Consider the following 24,480-nt stretch of genomic DNA (forward strand, 5'->3'; position numbering starts at 1 on the left):
AGTTGTGGGAAATGGCGAGATTTTCCAGATAAGATCCCTTTCTGGATGTGTAGGAGCTGCCCCAAGAAAGAAAGGAGGCATTAGGATCAGACATTATTATAAAAGTTGTTAGAATTTGTGGGACCATCGATCTTGTCAGTGAAGTCTGAGTAGGATGTTCAGGGTGGGATGTAAAGAGAGACAGCAGTGAACATTTAATGTAGAGTTAAAATCGATTAGGTCGTAGGGGATTCCATTTTTGACTGCGAGGCCAGCACCATGTCGGGAGCTGGAGATGTGCAATTGATAACCCCTGATGAGATTTTGTGGTACATAAGAGTTACAGAGAATGTCCTGAATGGACAAAACTAGCGGGGAGAATCTTCTTCTTGGATATCTGGGAGTCTGCACGTTAATCCTCGTGTGTTTCAATGAACGGCAAAGTTCAATAATTTCTTAGCTGCTGGAGATTTTTTTGAGCTCTTACTAGTGGATGTTTTGGATGTTCTTTAAATAACATTGAAATGAATTCCCCTTCTCTGTGGAATATAAGGGCTAAATGACGACCCTGCGTTAAAGTCCCAAATAAAAATCCTTAACTTTGTCCATTGAGATTTTTATCAAGTAAATATTGTGCTATTCTTCATCCACAGCAAATCGTAGAGAGTTTAAAATTGAATAAAAAATATAAATACAGTAATACCAGCGAATGGAGTCTCTTAGGCGTAGATTGAGTTGTTTCGCTAACAAGAACCACTTCAGCCATTCGGAGGAAACCTGAACGACTCCAGCGACAGCATAATGGTCAATTAGTCACGATGGAAAATATATGGGGCAATTATTGTTCGCTGTAGAGATACCTATGTAGGTACCTATGGTAGATAAGTTTATGGAACCTGACGGACAATTGCCCCGGATAGGACACTTTGGCTTCGTGATATCAATCACTCGGCGCCATTGTGGTGATGCTCTGAACTGGTGGCGTACACTCATACCCCCGGATTGGGTCCCGATTCGATGGGTTCTCATTCAAAGCAGACCACGGGGATGATGGCCACAACACGCGCATAAAAATTCAGCTAGGAAGGGAACTGATTGAAATTCCTGAATTTCAAATTTGTTGTTAATGCAGTCTGTGTTTGTGGATGCAGGAAATTTGATCGTGTAGCCAGTCGATCGAGAGATCGCGAGAACTGACTCAGGTGAGCGAGAAAAATTTATATCGTCCATTAATGGGCTGATTGTTTGGGAATGGAGCTTGTTAGCTGTGGCTGGCTGACCGAGGGAAAATGCGACTCGGGTTCGGAAAAATATGAAATGATTGGTTGCGAGGACACATCGCGCAGCTGTTAGATGCCATGTCAGAGAAGAGATTGAAACATTGACAGTTTGAGAATGTTGATCCTCGATTGTCAATTCGGACGGCGCGCCACTAACTTGATTGAATGGATTGGAACTTTGCTCGAAATAAAAAAAAAATCTCAGCAACCCATGATAAGTGAGTTAATTAAAGCCCAAAATTTACGAACATCTCATGGTAAACAAAATCACGCCGCCCACTTGGACATAATTTGCTGAACGACACATGTCCCTCCCTCACTGCAGCCGGCAAATGGGTTCAATCATGGTTCAATTAAGCGACCGGAATGAACCCTCGGCCGAAAACCAACAGCAGCAACTAAAAGGGGCCAATTATATGAATAAAATAAGGATTAATTTTTTAATATAATTTACGGTCGGTGGTCGGTCGTCGTTCGGATCGGGAGTGGCGTGCTTCCGGTTTTTCTTCGACGTCGTCGACGCTCCCGGCACGTGGCGGCGCTTTGTTGTCGTCGGTGAACCGGACAGCTCTCTTTTGTCCTTTAATTCTATCTCCCTCACCCTGATCGGACCAAATTCATACGCAAACATACCTACAGAGTTGTTTTTCCGAGTGCGGGACCCTTAATTTCGGTGATTGTGCGTGGCGGTGTTAAACGGATATTAAATAAATCTTGCGCCGTGAGATGAGGAGATGATGTCAATTTTTATCCGGACGTGTTATCTGTCCGTTGTTGGATGGACGGATATTGGTCATGAATTATAAATAAATTTCCGGCCCGTTTTTGGGCTGGAAATAGTTGTTTTTCCAGTTAATCTTCCGTCGCATGTTTGTTACAACTAGACAGCATTAGCCATCTGTAGATTCTTGGGTGTTTCATGTGAATTAACTCCGGTAAATCGTTAGAAAATGTTTAACTTCATCTACACATCTTTAACTTATTCGTGCACGTGAAAAAGTTTTCATGAAAATCGTCTTAAAGTTGTTCGAGTTGTGTCCCTTTTTCAAGTTGATTTTGTATGGGTGCCTCCCTTCCATAAAAAAGTAAGATTTTCGAGGCTATTATGCAAACCATCTCTTACCCGAAAAACCTTCGATTTTGGCACATGTGCCAAATGAACGGTTTTTAGAAACAACATTACTTTTTAGTTTTCTTTATAACAGGACAAATTTAATTTAGACAAATACGTTTTTATGCTCTGAAATGATGATGAATAAAGATGTACCGAATATTCGGCTCACCGAATAGTTGAGCTAAGTATTCGGCCGAATAGGCCGAATATTTATTTTTTATATCCATACAATCACAGACCTGTCAAATTTTTCAAATGTTTTTGGATAAATTATAAAATATGCTAAAGTAATGTTGAAAAACCTACATAATCATGAAAAACTTAAGTTTTCAGTTGAACATCTTAGGTGTATCAGTGTATTTTTCACTGTAGATTGTAAATGAGAATGCTGACAAGTATCGCTTAATACTTTGATTATCTTTTATTCCAGAAGTCAAATCTGGCCGGAATGCCCGGCTTTATTCAAATTATTTGCTAAATCAAATAAAAACTCTTTTTTCAAAATTTTGTGTTCAAAAACGATTTTTTATACAAGTTCAAAATGAACCTAAATTTTTGTTTAATTCTTAGATACGATTTTAATACTGCTGCTGTGGTTCAATGAAAACTTTAAAATTCAAGTTATTTTCTTTTACTTTCCTATTGTATGTTTTGACCTAGATTTTGTTCAAATTTGTTATTTTTTTAAATTACCAAAAAATCGTCATGAATTGCCCGACCATGTGGTTTAAAGTATGGTACGCTTAAGGTTAAAGATCATCGTTCTTTTGAACTACTATTTTGAAAATGTCTTGCTCAAATTCGACTTTCATCTCATTGGATGTCAAATAAAAAATTTCAAAATGCTTGGTACCTGCTTCGACGTGTTGTGTCCAAGTATTTACAAACCCACTCTATTTGATGATAAAGGCCCTAGAAGCGCCAAGCCATCGGATGCCCTTTCAATTATTGATGACATTTTTTTCAAATCAGAGAGACCCCTACTTGAAAAAGATCTTGTAATACTTCATCAGATTATATCATCTGTTTGAAAACAAAATTGACTCAAGAACATGAGGGGCATTAAGATGGAAGAAATAGAAGGAAATTGTTATAATCGCTTTTGTATTTTCCTCAAAAACCCAATTGAATAATCGACTGAATATTCGGCCGAATATTCGTTTGGCCGAATAGTTGAAATGGTCAAATTTCGGTATTCGCCCGTTCGCCGAATACCACTATTCGGTACAGCTCTAGTGATAACAAGCAACAAAAAATTTCATTAAAATTTCTATAATTACAAATATATGACAAAATAATGACAAAAAGATGAAAAATTCAAAAAGTTGAAAAAACAAACCCAAATAAAAGACTGAAAATGACAAAAAAAAACAGCTAAAAAATTATGAAGAATGTATGACAAATGAAAGACACATTATAAACAAAACAAGAAAAGTGCAAACTGCATCAAAAGCATGAGAAAAAAAATTAAAAATGACTACAAATGGTCGAAAAATGACTAAAAATAATGTTTTTGATAAAACAATAGTAATTTTGTAAAAACAACTGAAAAAGAAAAGTTGAAAAAAACCATTCGATTTTGGCAACACATAATGTACGAGCGTGTTGCCAAAACCGAACGGGGTCTGTAAAAGATTACTAAATTGTACGAGTTGCAATTAATTTAATGTGAATAATCCGTTAAAAAATAAATGAACCATTGTTATGATGAAACTTAAACAATCGGAAGTTGAGATGAGCAGAAGTTTTGGCGGTGGAATATTCTTGTGCTGGTGATATTTTTGCAAACCCGGAAAAGCTTTGTGCAGCGTGAACTTCAACAACACTGTGTTGGAAAACTACCTCGAAATGATGAATATGGGCCTTAATAAACCTGGAAAATCAGTATTGAGACTAAATTTGGTTTAAACTGCAACATAGTGCTTCTATGACTTGAAATTGGAAAAGGTTAGGTTTACTGAAAAATCTAAGTTTTCAAATTCCAACCTGTTTTTTCTTATTCAAAATAAACCCCGAGTGTTTGTTTCATCATTTCACGTCATTTAGGTAGTTTGATAATGAATTACAGCTCAAATATCAAATTCCTTTGTTCTAGAAGAGCATCTTATAAAACCTTTGAAAACCTTTGGAATTATAGAAAACTCCTTAAAATGCAGTTATCTATTCAAATAATTTGTAGAAGCATTATTATTCACTTTTACATAGTAAATTTTTCGAAATAATCTTGTTCTTGCTGAAAAACACAAATGGTACTATTCTTATTTCGTACCCTTTTTTTCTATATTTTTGGTCCTCAATGCCAATTGAGTGTTAAAAAAGTAAACATATTCTTGATTTATCAGTTCATTGATTCAAAACAAATTGTAGAAGAAAATTATGGTGATTTTTAACCACTCATATTTTAACAGGCAAATCACAATGTGGTACTATTCTTATTTCGCTCAATGTACTAGCATTTACTTTTTTTATGACATTTCCCCAGTTTTAGCTGATCCTTTTAAAAATCCATAAGTATGAGGATTAATTCAACTGAAATTTATATAGCCAAATTTCAATCTTTAAAATTTTGCTCCTACATTGATGCATTTGAGGTTGAAAAAATTGAAAAAAATCGTTTTTTTTTCAAGCACAAAAGTAAAATGTTAAAAAATTTTCATCATATTCAGACATCTGGAAAACATGCTACTTAAACATTTAAATGGAGGTCTCAGCTATCCAACAGAACAAATACTAATAAAGTGGCAATTAGTTTTTGTTCTGTTGGAAAGCCAATTCAAAAATTATTCACGTTTTAGTGAAACATGTTTTTGGACAATTTTCGAGCTTTTGGGATTGCTTTACATAATGTTTTTGCCAGATAAACTTGAACTCAATCAAATTTGAAATTCAGCTCATTAAAATTTTTTTGAAAATTTATTTTCCTCTTAAAAATTTTGATAATACTTTTTCGATTTTTTAAATATTTTTTCTTCAACAGGCCAACAGATAAGATTCTTAGGAATATAAACTTTCTATAACCTCCTCAAATCCTTTTCGGTCAGATGCTTAGTATCTGTTAACAAATTTAATTATTTTTTTTTCAACATTTTTTTCTATAAAATGTCTCTACAACATTCGATCAAAAGGAAAAAAAAACTAGATCTTCTAGTTTTACTCAAAAATAAAATAGAAATCATTTACACACTGAATGTTGGGATAATTAAAAAAAAAACAATGTTTTATTTCTGTAACAGCCAGGGTTCAACAAAACGCACTCTTTTAGACGCGCGCGGCACACGCAAACCATTCCTCTCGAGCGAAACACTTCTTCGTTTGCGTTCTGGCCGTTGACGCGCTCTCGCTCGAAACAAAAACACGCTCGCTCAATCTTTTCCCCTCGTTCTCGTCGACGAAATGCACTATCCGAAATCTGCGCGAGCGGCCGAGTCAAACAGGCACGGCTAGCTCTCGCGCGTCCTAATCGAGCGGCGGGTGAGGCCTCTCTTTTGGCTCAAAGAACAGGACGCAGCGGCTCACAATGCAGCGCGCGGCGGCTCTCCGAATGGTCCGAGGCAGCTCTCTTTTCGTCATCGGGCGGCGCGCACGGGCTCGAGTGAGGGCCTTGTGTTTCGTTCGTGTTTCTGTTTGCAGTGCCGATTGAGAAATCTGTGTGTATGATTTTATCAACAGGATAGTTAAAATATATGTAAGCGCGCAATGGGATTTGGCGGAGGGTTATAAGAATTAATTTAGGAGGTTAACGTTACCCATTAGTAACAGGTGAAACTATTTGGCGAATTTCGCGAAATGTTACTATTTCATGGTAAATTGTTCATAGTTACTAGTGCTGGTAACTATTTCTTGTGGCTAGAATATTTTTAACATGCATTTTAACAATCCTTATGTTAGGCTGATTGATTTGGCGAATTTTGCGAAATTTTACTATGGCATGGTAAATTTTTCATAGTTAGTAGTGCTGGTAACTATTACTAGTGGCAAGAATATTTTCAACATTTATTTTAACAATCCTTGTGTAAAGCTCTTTGATTTGGCGTTTTTCGCGAAATTTTACTATTTCATGGTAAATTTTTCATAGTTACTAGTGCTGGTAACTATTTTTTGCGGCTAGAATATTTTAACCATTCATTTTAACAATCCTTGTGTAAGGCCGATGACATAGTGAATACGATGCGATGCGATGCGGTGAATGCGATTCAATGCGGTGAACCACATTTGATGAAAATGTATGTGAATCACTTAAACCTGACACACTCAACGCGGCGAAGCAGATGTCAATTTGTTCCGCCGCTCGAGTTCGCATAGGCTGCGTCCGTAAATTTTCCGCCAATTCGCATCGCATCGCACTCACTATGTCATCGGCCTAAGGCTTTTTGATTTGGCGTTTTTCGCGAAATTTTACTATTTCATGGTAAATTTTTCATAGTTACTAGTGCTGGTTACTATTTTTTGCGGCTAGAATATTTTTAACATTCATTTTAACAATCCTTGTGTAAAGCTCTTTGATTTGGCGTTTTTCGCGAAATTTTACTATTTCATGGTAAATTTTTCATAGTTACTAGTGCTGGTTACTATTTTTTGCGGCTAGAATATTTTTAACATTCATTTTAACAATCCTTGTGTAAAGCACTTTCATTTGGCGTTTTTCGCGAAATTTTACTATTTCATGGTAAATTTTTCATAGTTACTAGTGCTGGTAACAATTTTTTGCGGCTAGAATATTTTTAACATTCATTTTAACAATCCTTGTGTGAAGCTCTTTGATTTGGCGTTTTTCGCGAAATTTTACTATTTCATGGTAAATTTTTCATAGTTACTAGTGCTGGTAACTATTACTAGTGGCTAGAATATTTTTAACATGCATTTTAACAATCCTTATGTTATGCTGTTTGATTTGGCGAATTTTGCGAAATTTTACTATTGCATGGTAAATTTTTCATAGTTACCAGTGCTAGTAACTATTACTAGTATGTATTTTAAAACTTTTAACATGGATTGTTATAACCCTCCTCCCAAGGCTATTGTTTGCTTCTATCTGTTTTACCATATCTATTGATTTAATTATTCGCCCAGATTATTCCGTCGGCCCTTAATAACGAAAACACACCGTGTGCTAAAGAGAGCCGCGCGCGCTGTCCGGTGAGCCGCCGTTTTCTCTCGGTAGATACTCGGTGTTCCTACACGCACGCGGCAGAAAAACGCAAACGCAGTTTCCGAACCGCTCGCGCTCTCGAATAGGCGCGCGCGAATTCGCTCTGCTCAAAAATTTTCAATCTGCGTTTTGGTCGCAAATTTATCGAGAGAATTTCGAGCAATCAAATGTTCCCGTGAACCGAGAACGAAAGAGCTGCGTTTTATTTGCTCTTTCTCATTGGACGCACTCCTGCGTGTTGAACCCTGGTAACAGCCTACTTGATCCATTAGCTTATTATACAAGGTACCAGTATGAGCTTATGGCTTATTTATCTGAACTTATTGGTTGACATCGTGCACGTGTTCTTTTATTGGATTGAAAAAAGTTTGGTTGGTTTTTGTCTAAAGTGTATCAATGATTTTTGAGTTTCTTTTCTGCGAAAGCATCTTGTTCTGTAAGGAATTGGCCACTAAATGTTCAACTTTAGTTTGGTTTTTTTTTTGCTGAATTCTCGAGTTATATGTAAATTTTATATCAAATTTGTATGGAAGCATTCGTTTCCTTGGATGGAATGAGATTTATGACATCATAATGAACGATTTGTTGTGCCACGAAATCCTCAGAGGTCAAATTTGATTCAATTCGCTTGATTTGTTCCTTGTCAAGTTCCTACCAGTTGTTAGATCTTTTGTGATTTCTTGATTAGTTTTAAGAAATGTAGGAATGTTGTACCATTTCTATGGAATCTCCTTCTTCCAGAATAGAGATGGGTCTCAAACTAGCGATAAAATAACATGCATTTCTCTCTTGACAAATTTGGATCCATTTGCATTATTATTACATGAGCTGTGCAAATATTCAGGTAACATTTGTATGGGAGCCCCCCATAAACAAAATTATCTAGATCAAATTTCAAAACATCTAGATGAAAAAAAGTTACATCAAATCAGATCAGATGAACAACTTTTAAGAAGACTTCAGACCTGTGGGATTTGATTTGAAAAAGTTATGAGTTTTTGACCATCGACCATCGACCATCGATCGATCACAAGATAAAGGCAGATGAATGGACGGTGGCATTAGAAAAACAACAGAGAAATTTTTTTTCCTGCCGTGCAGAATCACTATGACAATTAATCTTCGCTCTAAATCTGCCTCGGGAGGTACACCGGTTAAGCTATCCGCTAACGGATGGGCAAGATGTAGTAAATTATTGTGAGTTCGATTCTCACCGACGACATTTTTTTTTTAATTTCTGGGATGAATTTACTTACTTACTTACTTAATGATCCCGCGCCGATCCTCCGGTGCATAGGGCCGTGGTAAAAGACCTCCACTGTTGACGATCCGGAGCCAGCGTCTTCACCTGGTCCCAGTCAAGATTTTCGTCGACAGTTCGGATTTCAGCGGCTAGGCTTCGCCGCCACGAGTTTCTGGGCCTGCCTCTTCTTCGATGACCTTCTGGATTCCAATCTAGCGCCTCTCTGCAAATCTCGTTTTCATCTTTTCGCAGCGTGTGCCCAATCCATCTCCACTTACGTTCTCGAATCTCGATTTCTAGCGCCCTTTGATGACACCGGCGATGTAGTTCCTCATTCGAGATCCAGTTGCCAGGCCACCAAGCGCGGATGATGTTCCGCAGGCAGCGGTTTACAAATACTTGCAGTTTTCGCGTCGTCACCGCATATGTGCACCAAGTTTCGCACCCGTACAGCAATACGGATTTGACGTTTGAGTTGAAGATTCGGATTTTTGTTCGTAGAGAGATCTGGCGTGACCGCCAGATGTTTCGGAGACTCGCAAACGCAAATCGGGCCTTTCTGATCCGGGTTTCGATGTCTTTCCTGGTACCACCATCAGGCGTTATCTGGCTACCAAGATACTGGAAGCACTCCACTTTCTCAACTTGTTGCCCAGCTACCATGAAACTGGAGGGATTTCCTGTGTTGATCTCCATCGACTTGGTCTTTCCGACATTGACTTTGAGACCTGCTGCCTTGGAACTTTCGGTGAGGTCGTCGAGTTTGCTCTGCATATCCGGTTGCGTTTGGGCGAGCAAAACAATATCGTCAGCCAGGTCAAGGTCGTTCAGATGCTCCATTGTTGAAGGATTCCACGGCAATCCTCGGTTCGGTGCACAGTCGATCGATCCAGTCAGAATCTCATCCATTACGATTAGAAAAAGTAGCGGTGATAAAATACATCCTTGTCTCACTCCAGCAGTTACCGGGATTGGCTCGGACAAGACACCGTCGTGCAAGACCTTGCACGAAAATGCCTCGTATTGTGCTTCGATGAGATGGACTAGTTTCTCTGGGACCCCTCGTCGCCTTAGAGCCGCCCAGATGTTTTCATGGTTGAGTCGGTCGAATGCTTTTTCGAAATCAACGAACACCAGCAGAAGAGAGTCCTGGAATTCGTTGATTTGTTCCAGTATGATTCGTAGCGTTGTGATGTGGTCCACACATGATCGTCCAGATCGGAATCCAGCTTGTTGCCGTCGGAGTGTAGCGTCTATTTTCTCCTGGATCCTGTTCAGAATCACTTTGCAGAGTACTTTGAGGGTTGTACAGATCAACGTTATGCCTCGCCAGTTACCGCACTCTGTCAGGTCTCCTTTCTTCGGGACCTTTACGAGGATACCCTGCATCCAGTCGGCCGGGAATGTTGCAGTATCCCAGATGTCAGCGAAAAGACGGTGCAACATTTGTGCTGACAGGGCAGGGTCGGCTTTCAGCATTTCAGCAGGGATACAATCGATCCCAGGTGCTTTGTTGGATTTCATGTTTTTGATTGCCGCTTCTATTTCAGCCAGCGAGGGCGCTTCCGAGTTGACGCCATTTATGCGACTTACTGTAGGCGCCTCGAGCTGCGGGTTCTGTTGGCCATCGCTATTCGTGACTCGGAAGAGTTGTTCGAAGTGCTCAGTCCATCGTTTGAGCTGATCTGTTCGATCGGTCAATAACTGACCTGCTCGGTCTTTCAGCGGCATTCTTGCATTAGTCCTTGCACCACTGAGGCGGCGAGAAATGTCATAAAGTAATCGGATATCTCCATTGGCGGCGGCTCTTTCCCCATCTTCGGCTAGGGAGTTTGTCCAGGCTCTCTTGTCTCGTCTACAAGCTCGTTTAACTGCCTTTTCCAGCTCCGCATATCGTAAGCGGGCGGCTGCTTTGGCTGACCCGGTACATGCCTGCTCAATTCCGACTTTCGCCTTTCTCCGATCATCGACCATCCTCCAAGTTTCATCCGACATCCATTCACTTCTTCTTCCACAAACTTTACCGAGAGTACCATGGCTCGTCGTGATAAAGGCATTCTTGATTCCACACCACTGTTCTTCGACTGTTCCGTCTGTCGGCAGCTCCGAGGCTCGGGATTCTAGCTGTTCAACGTATGCCCTTTTCACCTCTGGATTCTCCAACCGGCGGACGTCGTATCGACACCCGACTTTCTCCTCGCGCCGTTGGACACGCGCAACTCTCAGTCGTATCTCGCCAAGGACGAGGTGATGGTCAGATGCAATGTCTGCGCTTCGCTTGTTGCGGACATCAAGAAGGCTCCTTCTCCATTTTCGGCTGATGCAGATGTGGTCAATTTGATTTTCTGTTCGGCCATCTCGGGATACCCAAGTGACCTTATGTGCTGGTCGATGGGGGAAGAGCGATCCACCGATCACCATGTTGTTGTTGCCACAAAATTCTACAAACAGCTCTCCGTTTTCGCTCATCTGTCCTAAGCCATGGCGCCCCATGATGCGCTCAAGGTCTTGATTGTCGGAGCCAATCTTTGCGTTGAAGTCGCCCAAATGGATTTGAATGTCACCCTTCGGAATTCTCTCTACCACGCTGTTCAGTTGACTGTAAAACTGCTCTTTCTCCTGCAAATCGGCAACGTCAGTTGGCGCATAACACTGGACCATTGTAAGGTTTCTAACCCGTGTTCTAAATCTGGCTACGATTATTCTTTCGTTTATCGGTTCCCATCTAATGAGGGCCGCGTAGGCCTGCGGGCTTAACAGGAAACCAACTCCTCGTTCCCGAGTAGCATGTTCTCCTCGTATGCCAGAGTAAAGCAGGACTTGCCCGGATTGAGACTTGTGTTCTCCAGTATTAGGCCAACGGACTTCGCTCAGTCCCAGAATTTCAAGCTTGAGGCGGCTAGCTTCTCTAGCAAGTTGAGCCAGCTTGCCTTGTTGGGCAAGGGTTAAAACATTCCAAGTGCCAATTCGTGTCCGTGTTTTCATGCTAAAAGTCGTCGCCAAAGTTCCAGATCGGTCATTTCTTTCGGATTCCGTAACAAGTTTATGAATCGGGAGCAGTAGGTTGTTAGCCTAAAGTCCCTATCCCGCGATGGGGCTGCCATCTTGGACTTAGCTGGCGGGAGCCGCATTTCATAAGTTCAGCCGCTTGCTGCAAGACAGACGCTGTTTGAGCCGCCCCTGACCTGGAGAACAGACGCTCGGTTGTTGTTGCACGCCGCCCCTGACCTGGGGAACAGACGCGTGCGGCCACCTTCTCAGTCTGCATGCGACCAAAGCATCCACCGGGGTTGGGTACCCGATCTCCGCTTAGGTTACTCGCACCCCAGCCGGCACCGCGGGGAGGTAGAGATAGGAGTTGTGAATAAGAGGTGATATGACCACTATGGGGTCTCGTGTTGCACATTATCCACCGTTTACCAGCCAATATAATATTTACTAATACAATAAAATAATAACCGTGAAGCATTTACTGATAGACTGCAGAAAATATTCGCTACAGAGAAAGGATTTACTACCATCAGAAGAACTAGCAACCATACTTAAAAACGAAAAACAAAGTGAAGACAAACTAGTGACATACCTAAAAAGATGTGCATTGTACGATGAAATCTAAGATAAGTATCATGTAATTTTTTAACACGCAGAGGGTGAAAGCTAAAGGTTAATCCCTCTTAAAATAAAAAGTATATAAAAAAAAATGAAAATCTCATGAAATATTATTCTTGTTTCGCTTGAATGTTTGTATGTATTTAGTGGTACTCCAAAATTTTGCCCGACATGCCAGCAACGGGAAAACAATCATATATTCTTCGGTGTAATGCACATTTCAGCGCAATTTCGATGTACAGTTTTCGACGGTAATTCAACAATGCTGGTTGTTCCAAAGCTCGAGTGCTGCTTGTATAACAGATTTTAAGTTTGCGCTGAATCCAAACATACAATTAGTTTTGCTTTTTTATCTTAAGATTTTTAGCTCTAGATTTTAACAACTAATATTGAATATTTTCTGGTCCTGAATACAAATTTGCAATGAGTTTTAATCTATCAGCTCTTCTTTTCGAAATAACTTAAGAGAACAGGTAAAAATTCTCTGAATAAACTTATGGGTTATTTGACATAACTGTTGAACGTTGAAAAATTTAGGAAATAAAGGTCTAAAATCAATGATCTCGAAGAATGATTTATCGAAGAATGCAAATAATTTTGAATTCCTATAAAAGTTACAGAAGTTTTTTTCTCAATTTATCCTAATTTTTTTTTCAAATACGAGAGTTTCAAATTTTGAATAAATAACTTATATGTTATTCAATTCAAAACAAGTCAGCCATCTTGATCGTGAGCGAGCGATCGTACAGACTTGACGTTTCATTTTCCCGCCAAGTGTTGACTTAAGCTGTCAAAACGGACGCCCATCAACCTCCTCGTATGATGGATTTATGGCTTTGGTCTCGACATGTAGCAGCTAGCTAGATAGGAGGAATTGTTACCAAAGAATTAAATCCGACACCGAGGATAAAAATCTATTCCGGAAGAAGCGCCACACCATTCGACGTGTAGGTGTTTGTTCGGAAAATGTGTTTTTTTTTTCTTAAATTCAAATTAACATTTTTGCCTTCCGTCTAAAATGATTAATGGCGTCGCCGTATGTCTTACTGGTTGGTCGTCCGTCGTTCATAGTCTGGACTGGACAATTTCAACTGGAAGACATATTTTTCCAACGGTTTCTAGTTCAAAATTGCTTCAATTTCCCTCCTGCTCTCATCAACAAACTAAACGTTATCAAACTTTGACAAGTTAAAATTCTCTACCAAGGAACGTTTTTTCATTCACATGCAAATTCCCAAAGCAATCAATTGAAACTCAATTTCTAATTTATATGCTAACGTAACAACCGAATCGAAAGTGCTCTCCCAAGAAATTCTATTGTGCATTTTGCCATCTCGTTGGCTTATTTTTCTCCTTCACTCAAGGCGAGGCGACAATTTCCTATTCCCCAGGCAAGTAGCAGAGCGGCCATCTTCTTGGCGCGCATATAAAAATCGAAATGGAATTGCTATCCATTGATATTCAAATTTCGTGCCTGGGTTCGACTTCGAGTTTTTTTTTGGCACAACAACTCTCTTACTACCGTAAGTAGGAAGGAAAGCAAGTGGAAGAAAATCGTAGCGCCAAAAATTGCTTTCTCCGAATAAGGCTCTTCGAACATCGCCAAGAAAAGGAAAACTTAATTTGCCACCAACAGAACGGGGAGCAAGAAAAGAAATGTCTGATACCCACACATTCACACATACCAACCCAGTCCACTTTTGCGAGTTTGCATGCAAATTTATTTTTCCACCATTTGGGCTTCAGACGGAGAAACTGAAATTGTTTTGTTAAATTCTAAATTTATTTTGTAGTTTTTGAAGCAGTTTCGTGTCCCTAATTTGTAACATTTTTGGCTATTTGAATGTTCGGTTTTAAAACATTTTGGTGAAACAAATTTTAAATGTTTTATGCTAGTTATTTTTTTCTAAACTTTTTTGTAATGTTTTGGGGTAGTTATGTTATATTTTATTGACCTTATCCAGATACTTTGTCGTTCTATTTTTGGATAAATATTGAATAAAAGTGATGTTATTTCAAGAACATCCAAATTATAATTTGCTTAATCATTGCATTTTGTATCATTTGTGTTTTCCTCAGTTTAATCAAATTGTCGGAATATTTGAAGCATTCTCTTATAATTTTTGTAGCCCTGAATTTTTTTGTGATTTTTAAAAAAATATATATATTGAGACACCGAACAAAAGAAAATATGCAATAGGCAAAAAGGCAAAAAAATAGGCAAAAAGGCAAAAAAATAGGCAAAAAGGCAAAGAAAAGGACAAAAAGGCAAAAAAGGCAAAAAAGGCAAAAAGGCAAAGAAAGCAAAAAAGGCAAAAAAGGCAAAAAAGGCAAAAAAGGCAAAAAAGGCAAAAAAGGCAAAAAGGCAAAAAAGACCAATAAAAGGCAAAAAAGACCAAAAAAAAACAAAACAAGGCAAAATGGCAAAAAGGCAAAAAAGGCGAAAAATTTAAAAAAAGGCAAAAGAAGGCAAAAAAAGGCAAAAAAAGCAAAGAAAGCAAAAAAGGCAAAAAAAGGCAAAAAAAAGCAAAAAAGGCAAAAAGGCAAAAAAGGCAAAAAAGGCAAAAAAGGCAAAAAAGGCAAAACAGGCAAAACAGGCAAAAAAGCAAAATGGCAAAAAGGCCATTGTTGCCATCAAGAGAAGGGGTAAGGAAAAACAAGTACGTTGAAAAATATTGCACTATTTAAATAAAATATCCCACATTTTCCTGATCTCAAATTTTTATACTCCTTAGTTTTCCGTGGCTTCCGCCGGCAAATGAGATGATTGGTTTCCAAGGAGCAACCATGGCTGCTGAAAAAAAAGGCAAAAAGGCAAAAAAGGCAAAAAAGGCAAAAAAGGCAAAAAAGGCAAAAAAGGCAAAAAAGGCAAAAAAGGCAAAAAAGGCAAAAAAGGCAAAAAAGGCAAAAAAGGCAAAAAAGGCAAAAAAGGCAAAAAAGGCAAAAAAGGCAAAAAAGGCAAAAAAGGCAAAAAAGGCAAAAAAGGCAAAAAAGGCAAAAAAGGCAAAAAAGGCAAAAAAGGCAAAAAAGGCAAAAAAGGCAAAAAAGGCAAAAAAGGCAAAAAAGGCAAAAAAGGCAAAAAAGGCAAAAAAGGCAAAAAAGGCAAAAAAGGCAAAAAAGGCAAAAAAGGCAAAAAGGCAAAAAAAGGCAAAAAAGGCAAAAAAGGCAAAAAAGGCAAAAAAGGCAAAAAAGGCAAAAAAGGCAAAAAAGGCAAAAAAGGCAAAAAAGGCAAAAAAGGCAAAAAAGGCAAAAAAGGCAAAAAAGGCAAAAAAGGCAAAAAAGGCAAAAAAGGCAAAAAAGGCAAAAAAGGCAAAAAAGGCAAAAAAGGCAAAAAAGGCAAAAAAGGCAAAAAAGGCAAAAAAGGCAAAAAAGGCAAAAAAGGCAAAAAAGGCAAAAAAGGCAAAAAAGGCAAAAAAGGCAAAAAAGGCAAAAAAGGCAAAAAAGGCAAAAAAGGCAAAAAAGGCAAAAAAGGCAAAAAAGGCAAAAAAGGCAAAAAAGGCAAAAAAGGCAAAAAAGGCAAAAAAGGCAAAAAAGGCAAAAAAGGCAAAAAAGGCAAAAAAGGCAAAAAAGGCAAAAAAGGCAAAAAAGGCAAAAAAGGCAAAAAAGGCAAAAAAGGCAAAAAAGGCAAAAAAGGCAAAAAAGGCAAAAAGGCAAAAAAGGCAAAAAAGGCAAAAAAGGCAAAAAAGGCAAAAAAGGCAAAAAAGGCAAAAAAGGCAAAAAAGGCAAAAAAGGCAAAAAAGGCAAAAAAGGCAAAAAAGGCAAAAAAGGCAAAAAAGGCAAAAAAGGCAAAAAAGGCAAAAAAAGGCAAAAAAAGGCAAAAAAAGGCAAAAAAGGCAAAAAAGGCAAAAGGCAAAAGGCAAAAGGCAAAAGGCAAAAGGCAAAAGGCAAAAGGCAAAAGGCAAAAGGCAAAAGGCAAAAGGCAAAAGGCAAAAGGCAAAAGGCAAAAGGCAAAAGGCAAAAGGCAAAAGGCAAAAGGCAAAAGGCAAAAGGCAAAAGGCAAAAGGCAAAAGGCAAAAGGCAAAAGGCAAAAGGCAAAAGGCAAAAGGCAAAAGGCAAAAGGCAAAAGGCAAAAGGCAAATGGCAAAAGGCAAAAAGGCAAAAAGGCAAAAAGGCAAAAAGGCAAAAAGGCAAAAAGGCAAAAAAGGCAAAAAGGCAAAAAGGCAAAAAGGCAAAAAGGCAAAAAGGCAAAAAGGCAAAAAGGCAAAAAGGCAAAAAGGCAAAAAGGCAAAAAGGCAAAAAGGCAAAAAGGCAAAAAGGCAAAAAGGCAAAAAGGCAAAAAGGCAAAAAGGCAAAAAGGCAAAAAAGGCAAAAAAGGCAAAAAAGGCAAAAAAGGCAAAAAAGGCAAAAAAGGCAAAAAAGGCAAAAAAGGCAAAAAAGGCAAAAAAGGCAAAAAGGGAAAAAAGGCAAAAAAGGCAAAAAAGGCAAAAAAGGCAAAAAAGGCAAAAAAGGCAAAAAAGGCAAAAAAGGCAAAAAAGGCAAAAAAGGCAAAAAAGGCAAAAAAGGCAAAAAAGGCAAAAAGGCAAAAAAGGCAAAAAAGGCAAAAAAGGCAAAAAAGGCAAAAAAGGCAAAAAAGGCAAAAAAGGCAAAAAAGGCAAAAAAGGCAAAAAAGGCAAAAAAGGCAAAAAAGGCAAAAAAGGCAAAAAAGGCAAAAAAGGCAAAAAAGGCAAAAAAGGCAAAAAAGGCAAAAAAGGCAAAAAAGGCAAAAAAGGCAAAAAAGGCAAAAAAGGCAAAAAAGGCAAAAAAGGCAAAAAAGGCAAAAAAGACAAAAAAGGCAAAAAAGGCAAAAAAGGCAAAAAAGGCAAAAAAGGCAAAAAAGGCAAAAAAGGCAAAAAAGGCAAAAAAGGCAAAAAAGGCAAAAAAGGCAAAAAAGGCAAAAAAGGCAAAAAAGGCAAAAAAGGCAAAAAAGGCAAAAAAGGCAAAAAAAGGCAAAAAAAGGCAAAAAAGGCAAAAAAAGGCAAAAAAAGGCAAAATGGCAACAAAGGCGAAAAAAGCAAAAAGGCAAAAAGGCAAAAAGGCAAAAAGGCAAAAAGGCAAAAAGGCAAAAAGGCAAAAAGGCAAAAAGGCAAAAAGGCAAAAAGGCAAAAAGGCAAAAAGGCAAAAAGGCAAAAAGGCAAAAAGGCAAAAAGCAAATAAACAATAGTCATTAGGCGGAAGGCAATAGACGATAGGCAAATGGAAATAAGCAATATGCAATAGACAATAGGCAAAAGGCAATTGACAATAAGCAATAGGCAATAGACAATAGGCAATAAGCAATAGCAATATTTACGCTACAAGCAACATTAAAAAAGCAATATCACCTGAAGCAAAATCAGGCAATTTCTATGACATCTGTGAGTGCATTTGTCACAGTGTTGCCATCAAGAGAAGGGGTAAGGAAAAACAAGTACGTTGAAAAATATTGCACTATTTAAATAAAATATCCCACATTTTCCTGATCTCAAATTTTTATACTCCTTAGTTTTCCGTGGCTTCCGCCGGCAAATGAGATGATTGGTTTCCAAGGAGCAACCATGGCTGCTGAATTGCACGATCCGTATTTGAAAATTGATACGAATTTATTTCTCGAGCGGTCCCTTCTTCTTGTTACCTCTACTTTAACCGTCTCCTCCATATTGTTTGTTGGTTTGTTTGTTTGCATACCTCGACCGTCCCCGACGAGAAACGGCAATCGAAGATCGAACCCCCGATCTCGACAACTCGGAGTGAGTTTAAAGGGGGAGGGTTGAGCGAAATTGATTCCACTTTATCGCCATTGCTGCCGTTCTTCGTTGTCGTTGGTAGAAAATTGAATTGAAATTTCCGACTGCCAAGCTCCAATTTCCATATAAATCCCTAAATTGAAACGATTCAATAGCATCGCTCCACGGGAGTCTCTAGGGGAAGAAGATGGTGGTGTGGTCGCTAGGCTCTAATACACTCGACACAGTTCAGGCGAGGTTGGAAGCTGTAAATTCGACAGCTAATGGCCGTTAGCCTATGTCAATATAGGCGTCAACAGCAGAGCGGAAGTCCTGAAATCGTAAGAGCACAGGGAGAGCAAATAAAATTTATTTAAAATCAATTAAGTTTTGTTGAAGGTACCTTCCTTCAGGAGCGAAGGGAAACTCCTGGCAGATGTCAAGCGATTTGATGAAGGGAAATTTCCTAAACCACTCGCAGAGAAAGGAAATAAAAAGATGGCGGCTCATTAGTTTGTGGTGTCTCTTTTTGCCCCAAATGAGGTCTTCAGATCCTACCCAAACAACAATCAAGCTGCCGACGACAACCGAGACAGATGCTGCTGTTGGTTGATGATGGTGTTGATGTGAGAAGAACAGCTCCAAGTCGGAGTAATCAAGCTATTAATCACAGTTAAAACTGAAGGAAGAAACCGAACGGAGGCGATGAAACTTTTTTTTCGGAAAAATAAAGCGAAATCGAGAGGGAAAAAAACTGGAAAAAATTCTCTTGGTGGGTGTGTGAAACATTAGCAGGCTCCAGTGTTTTACCTTTCTTTTCTGTTCTGTTGTTTTTCCTCTTCTGATGTTTATTTTTTTTTCTTTCTCGTGTGTCTTTACAAACACGCGAGCTGCTGCCTCATCATCACGTTTTAACATGGGAACATGATTTAGCAGCTTCCATTATTGAGATGACTTGATTTGACGCCCTTTTTTGTCGTATTTTATAGGCTGTGTTTTTACCGTCTCGCCTCAGTCATTGGGGTCGTGGGATGTTGAAAGTGAAATTAAAAGGGCTTTTAAATTATGCTGGGATGTGATTTTGTCCGTGGCATCTGTACTAATATTTGGAAGGATGAAATGTTGTTTACATAAAAACATCCAGTGGATATGAAAACTTATAGGTTTATTCTGTAACTTTTCGACACCGCAAATTGATATTTGCTGTTTTCGTAAATGGTTCTACTTATTTGGTTAGTTTTTTTTCATAGCCTCCCCAAGAAAATCGACTCTCTAAGACAAGTGTTAGTAAGTAGGTATTCAATGAGTTTAATGTTTTATGGAAGAGGAGGCCATGATTCGTTGGCAACGGATACGTTATTATGTTTAAATATTGTAGTGGTTAAGTAAATTGATCCAAAACTTGAAAAAAATTAAATATCGTACTTCCAAATGTAACGATTGTAAAAGTGATCGTCAGGAAAGTAACTGTCTTCCTCGGTGAAGTAAAGACTTTGACTTTTGAGCATCGTTTTCTTTAGGAGCTGTGTAGAGCGGGAATCCGTCGAGAGCTGACTAAAGCTGAATCGATCAACGACTATCAGGGCCCGAAGATTATTTGGTGAGTTAATAATTATTATACGTAAATTAAAAAGATAAATGTTTTCTGGAAATTTCTATTGGAAATCTCCATATTTTCAATACTTTTGAGTATCTCAGATTTTCAAGAATAGTTAGCTGAAAAAAGGTAGTATGTTCCAGCATTATCTGGCTCAGCAATTCTTTTTTTTTTCTTTTCAAACGTAGTCCCTTCAATCAATGGATTCTGAATGGTTTTCCATTTATTTGTGTTTTTTAAGTCGATTTTCTATTTCTGGTGGCTTTTCGTTTATTTTATGTTTATTACTTCTCCGTGATGGGGAGCAAAAAAAGTTCAAAATTAATATGTTCTGAAATTGGGATATTCTTTGTAAATTAATCCCATTCCCATTCACATAAAAAATATTTTTCGGAGATCGGAAACTACACAGCAAAAATTATTTCCTGTAAAATTACGCAAATGTCCTGTAACAAAAAGGAGCAGGACATTTACCGTAATTTTACAGGTCGAAAACGTGATTACGTGACATTAAATTTTTAGTGTACAACTTTTTTACAGGACATTTGCTGTAATAATAAATAAATCTTCGTTAACTTTCAAGGAAAACCATTGAAAATAACAGGTTCTGTTAATTACAGGTGATTTATTTTAAAGGTTGCAGTTTTCAATGAAACATAAAAGTAAAAAAAATTCTATATAAGAACACAGTACTTTCTAGCATTTGTGCTCCCAACGTTAAAATTATTAAATCACGGGAACGAATGGTACTGATGTACAAGTTTCTTCCTCCCTGTGTCAGTTCCCGTTGTCCAATACTATACAGTGGGCCTGGCCTTGTTAAGATGAATAGTAATTGTAATTTTACAATTCACCGGGATGCTGACAAGATCTAGCTGTGTTAAGGAGAAACGTAATGCGACAATTTTTAGAAACTTTAATTGAAAATTATATAATTTTTTTTTCATTTTTGACATCACAAATGAACGTTTTAAGTTTTTGGACATTCAAGACTTTAATTTCTTTAATATCTAGGTAGAAGACTGCAGAACGTTTTGTTTTCGGAAATATCTGAGATAAATTTTGGTTTCAAATTTCTATAAAATTTGGTCAAATTCCTGTGTTTCCGTAGAAATGTAACTTATTTAACTTTTTCTCTGAAGTCAAAATTACTCGCAGTCATCGATAAAATGATCGGTTTATCAAAACCTTCATTTTCAATGTTTTTGTTACATTTAACAGTTTTTTTCAAAAATATGCACAATATTTCTAAATCAGTCAAAATCAGCTCCTGATTTTTTTGCACCAGTCTGATTTTTGTCGCCGAACGAATGTTTATTCACTAGATATTAAAGTTCTTTTTATTGGTCGAGTTTGAAAAATCTTTAAAAAAAATTGGAAGACCTAGGCATAAATTAAAGCAGGAATGAGTAGCCCGCGGCATGTGCTCCACGAGACCCTTTTGTGCGGCCCGCAAAGTTTTTTTTCAATTTTAAGCCTTAACTTTTTTTTTACAATGGATTGTTTTTTTGTTAAATTTCTTTTATTTGACTAAGTGGTATTTACATTATTTTTACGTTAGTTTGTTGGTAGATGTAGGTAAAATTCCAATTCATTTACATCTATTGTACTGATACTTTTGCTTACAAAGTCCAAATATTTTGCCACTAACTCCACAACTCATATTCTACTACTGAGTCTCAGTCTAGGCAGCACCGGCTGCAAGATATCGTTGAATGAAAGACGTCGCTGCCAAGTGATCCTCGTAATTTTTTTCGGAAAATTCATATGACTTGATCCAATATGCACTTATTTGCATTTTCCACAATCATTCAGATTTTTTTTTTCCTTGCATTTTAAGCATTTATTATTCTCTGTTCTGTTCAAAGCTAAAATACTATATTGTTTATTGGCATAACATAACATTGGATTTTTTTTTATTCAGGACTAGCTGACCCGGTGTTCGTTGCAACACCTTTAAAAAAACGAAATTTTAAGAAATTTTTTGAATTTTGTTTCTGTAGGTATCATAAGTGCTAGAAAAAAAGAGCTCGGTTTATGCCAAAAAACTTGTATGAAGCCCACCTCTCCCCTTCCCATCCGCAAAAGCTGGAAGGAGGTAGGGATCCAATTTTTTCGTAATCAAAAACTCTCACATCAAATTTGGTTACATTGGTTGATAGTTTTAAACAATACATCAACATTTATATGAAATCCCCTCCGTTCCTTATCTCTCCACAATGCAAAGCAGAAGGGTCTGTAAAATTTCATAGAAACATATCTTGTACTCACATACCTTCCCAGGTCAATTTTTTTTTGTTGACTTCTTCTATACCAAGAAAATTGTATTGGACCCCCTCCCCATTTCTTATGTACTCACTGGAAAAAAGATAGTGTTTCATATAATCATAGAACTATATCTCGTACCCAAATGATTTCCCATGTCATATTTGGTACCATTTGTTTGATGAGTTCTTGGTTTAGGCAAAAAAATGTGAGCTCCCCTCTTCCCTTACTTCATCCCCAATTAAAGGAGAAAGGAGTCTCGAATAAGCATATCGATTCCAAATGCCCCCCCCCCCCCCATATCAAATATGTTTCCATTTTTTCGATTAGTTTTCGAGTTATGTGAAAAATTATAACGCAGCCCTCTTCTCTCCTTCAAATCACCCCACTGGAAGGAGGCAATGGTACCAAATATTCATAGAAACATTCCTCGTAACTATTCAAATACCATACCAAGCGAAATAAGGTTCCATTTGCTGGATAAATTCTCGAGATATGTAAAAAATTGTATGAGTGCACCCTCCCACCTTAAAATTTCCCCACAGGAAGAACAGAGGGTTCTCAAAATATCATAGAGGAATTGCTCGTATTTAAATACCTTCCCATGCCAAATTTAGATCCATATGCCTTTAAAACTTTCCAATTATGCTGGAAAATGTAAAGGAACCTCCTCCCCCCATAGGGTATCATATATTCATAAAATCCTTTCTCGTTTCCAAATTCTTCTCCAAGCCAAATTTGGTTCCATTTGCTCGAATAGTTCTCAAGTTATGCAATAAAAAATGTATGGAAGCCCTCCCTCTATCCTTGCCTATATCCCCATTGAAAAAGAGAGGGATCAAAAATAATCATAGAAACATTTCTTGTGATCCAATGCCCTCCCATGCCAAATCATGAATTAGGTTCCATTAGCTTTATAAGTTCTCGAGTTATGTAAAAAATTGTAACGTATGCCCCCTCCCACCTTCTAGTCTCCCTACTGAAAGAAGAAAGGAGTGCCAAATATTCTTAGAAACATTCCTCGTACCCAAATACCACCACATGCCAAATTTGATACCATTTGCTTGATTGGTTCTCGAATTATGCAAACATTTGACTTTTGTATGGGAGGCCCCTCCCCCCCTTCATGAGAGAAAGAGGGGTCTCAAACCATAATAGGAATCAGCCGGCATCAAAGCTACCGACCAAAATTATTAGTTCTTGATAAAAAAAGGTATCTGAAATTCCCACAAGGTCTTGACCTGTGACAGGTTTTTCGATAAATTGAGTTTGATTTCAAATTCTCATTACACATTACCAAAGTCATAAGTCAAAGTCATTTATCCCTCATCCGCATAAGGGTGTCATTTTGACACCATTGCAAGTTTGAAGGCTTTTAACTTTTTTCAGAAGCTTCAAAATACAGAAATTTCTTCGGGGACCCTAAATGAATTCAAAAGTTCTTCAATATTGCATCTTTACTTTTTTTTATGGACGAACCCTGGAAGCCTGGACAAAAAAACACCCTTTTCCAACTTTGGGTGTCATTTTGACACTACAAAAGTAAAATCTATTCAAGTCGTTTGAATTATTATGAACTTCATATAATACTTATATCAAAAGAAACCTTGTAATGTCAGTAAAATATGTTTAGAACATTATATACAGCTAAAGTTACAAGTTTTCTCGTTATTCAGCATGAAAGAAAAAAAAATCCGAAAAAACATGCCTTACAAAAACTGCTGTAGTTCATATATTACACGTCCATCATTATTTCGTCGGTCGGCTTCGCTCTCTGACCAAATCACCACCCACCGTACCTACTCGGAGAGCAAACAAACACGTTTTGCTGGACCGCTGCTTGTAGTTCTAGAAATTCAGGAATGATTTTACGTTTATAATTTTCATATTTTTGTGAAATCTCACAGCGTAAATTGTAGCACCTCACTAGAATGAAGATTAAATGTGCTTTCCAATGAATATACCTTTGATTGGTCCAAACAAAGTAAAAGCACTAATAATCCGGGTACAACCTAACGGTGAACCACAAAAACAGATGAAATTTCAATTTGTAAAAAAATCGCGCAAAGTAGTGAACTTTGAAAAATTCCAGTAAATTAAATTTTTGTTGCATAAAAAATCTAAAGACAGCAAAATGTTGGAATTTTAATACATTTTGTAGTCATATTTTTTTCAAAACTCTACCATCGCTCAAACAGTATTTACTAGCAATCGAATGAAAAGTAGGTTTTTAGACCACTTTTTTGAACTTTTTGTGACCATTTCATTAAAAAAAATTTAAAAAAATATTTCTTGTCTTCATGATGTAGGCATTAACTTCAGCTTTAATATGCATAAGGCAAATATTTTTTTGGACGTGTAATATATGAACTACAGCAGTTTTCGTGAGGCATGTTTTTTCGGATTTTTTTTCTTTCATGCTGAATAACGAGAAAACTTGTAACTTTAGCTGTATATAATGTTCTAAACATATTTTACTGACATTACAAGGTTTCTATTAATATAAGTTATGTTTAAATCGGTTGAACACGCCAAAAGTTATAACGATTTGAGCTTGTGGTGT

The sequence above is a fragment of the Uranotaenia lowii genome, chromosome 1, assembly GCF_029784155.1.
Source record: "Uranotaenia lowii strain MFRU-FL chromosome 1, ASM2978415v1, whole genome shotgun sequence".
In the NCBI taxonomy this organism is placed as follows: Eukaryota; Metazoa; Arthropoda; class Insecta; order Diptera; family Culicidae; genus Uranotaenia; species Uranotaenia lowii.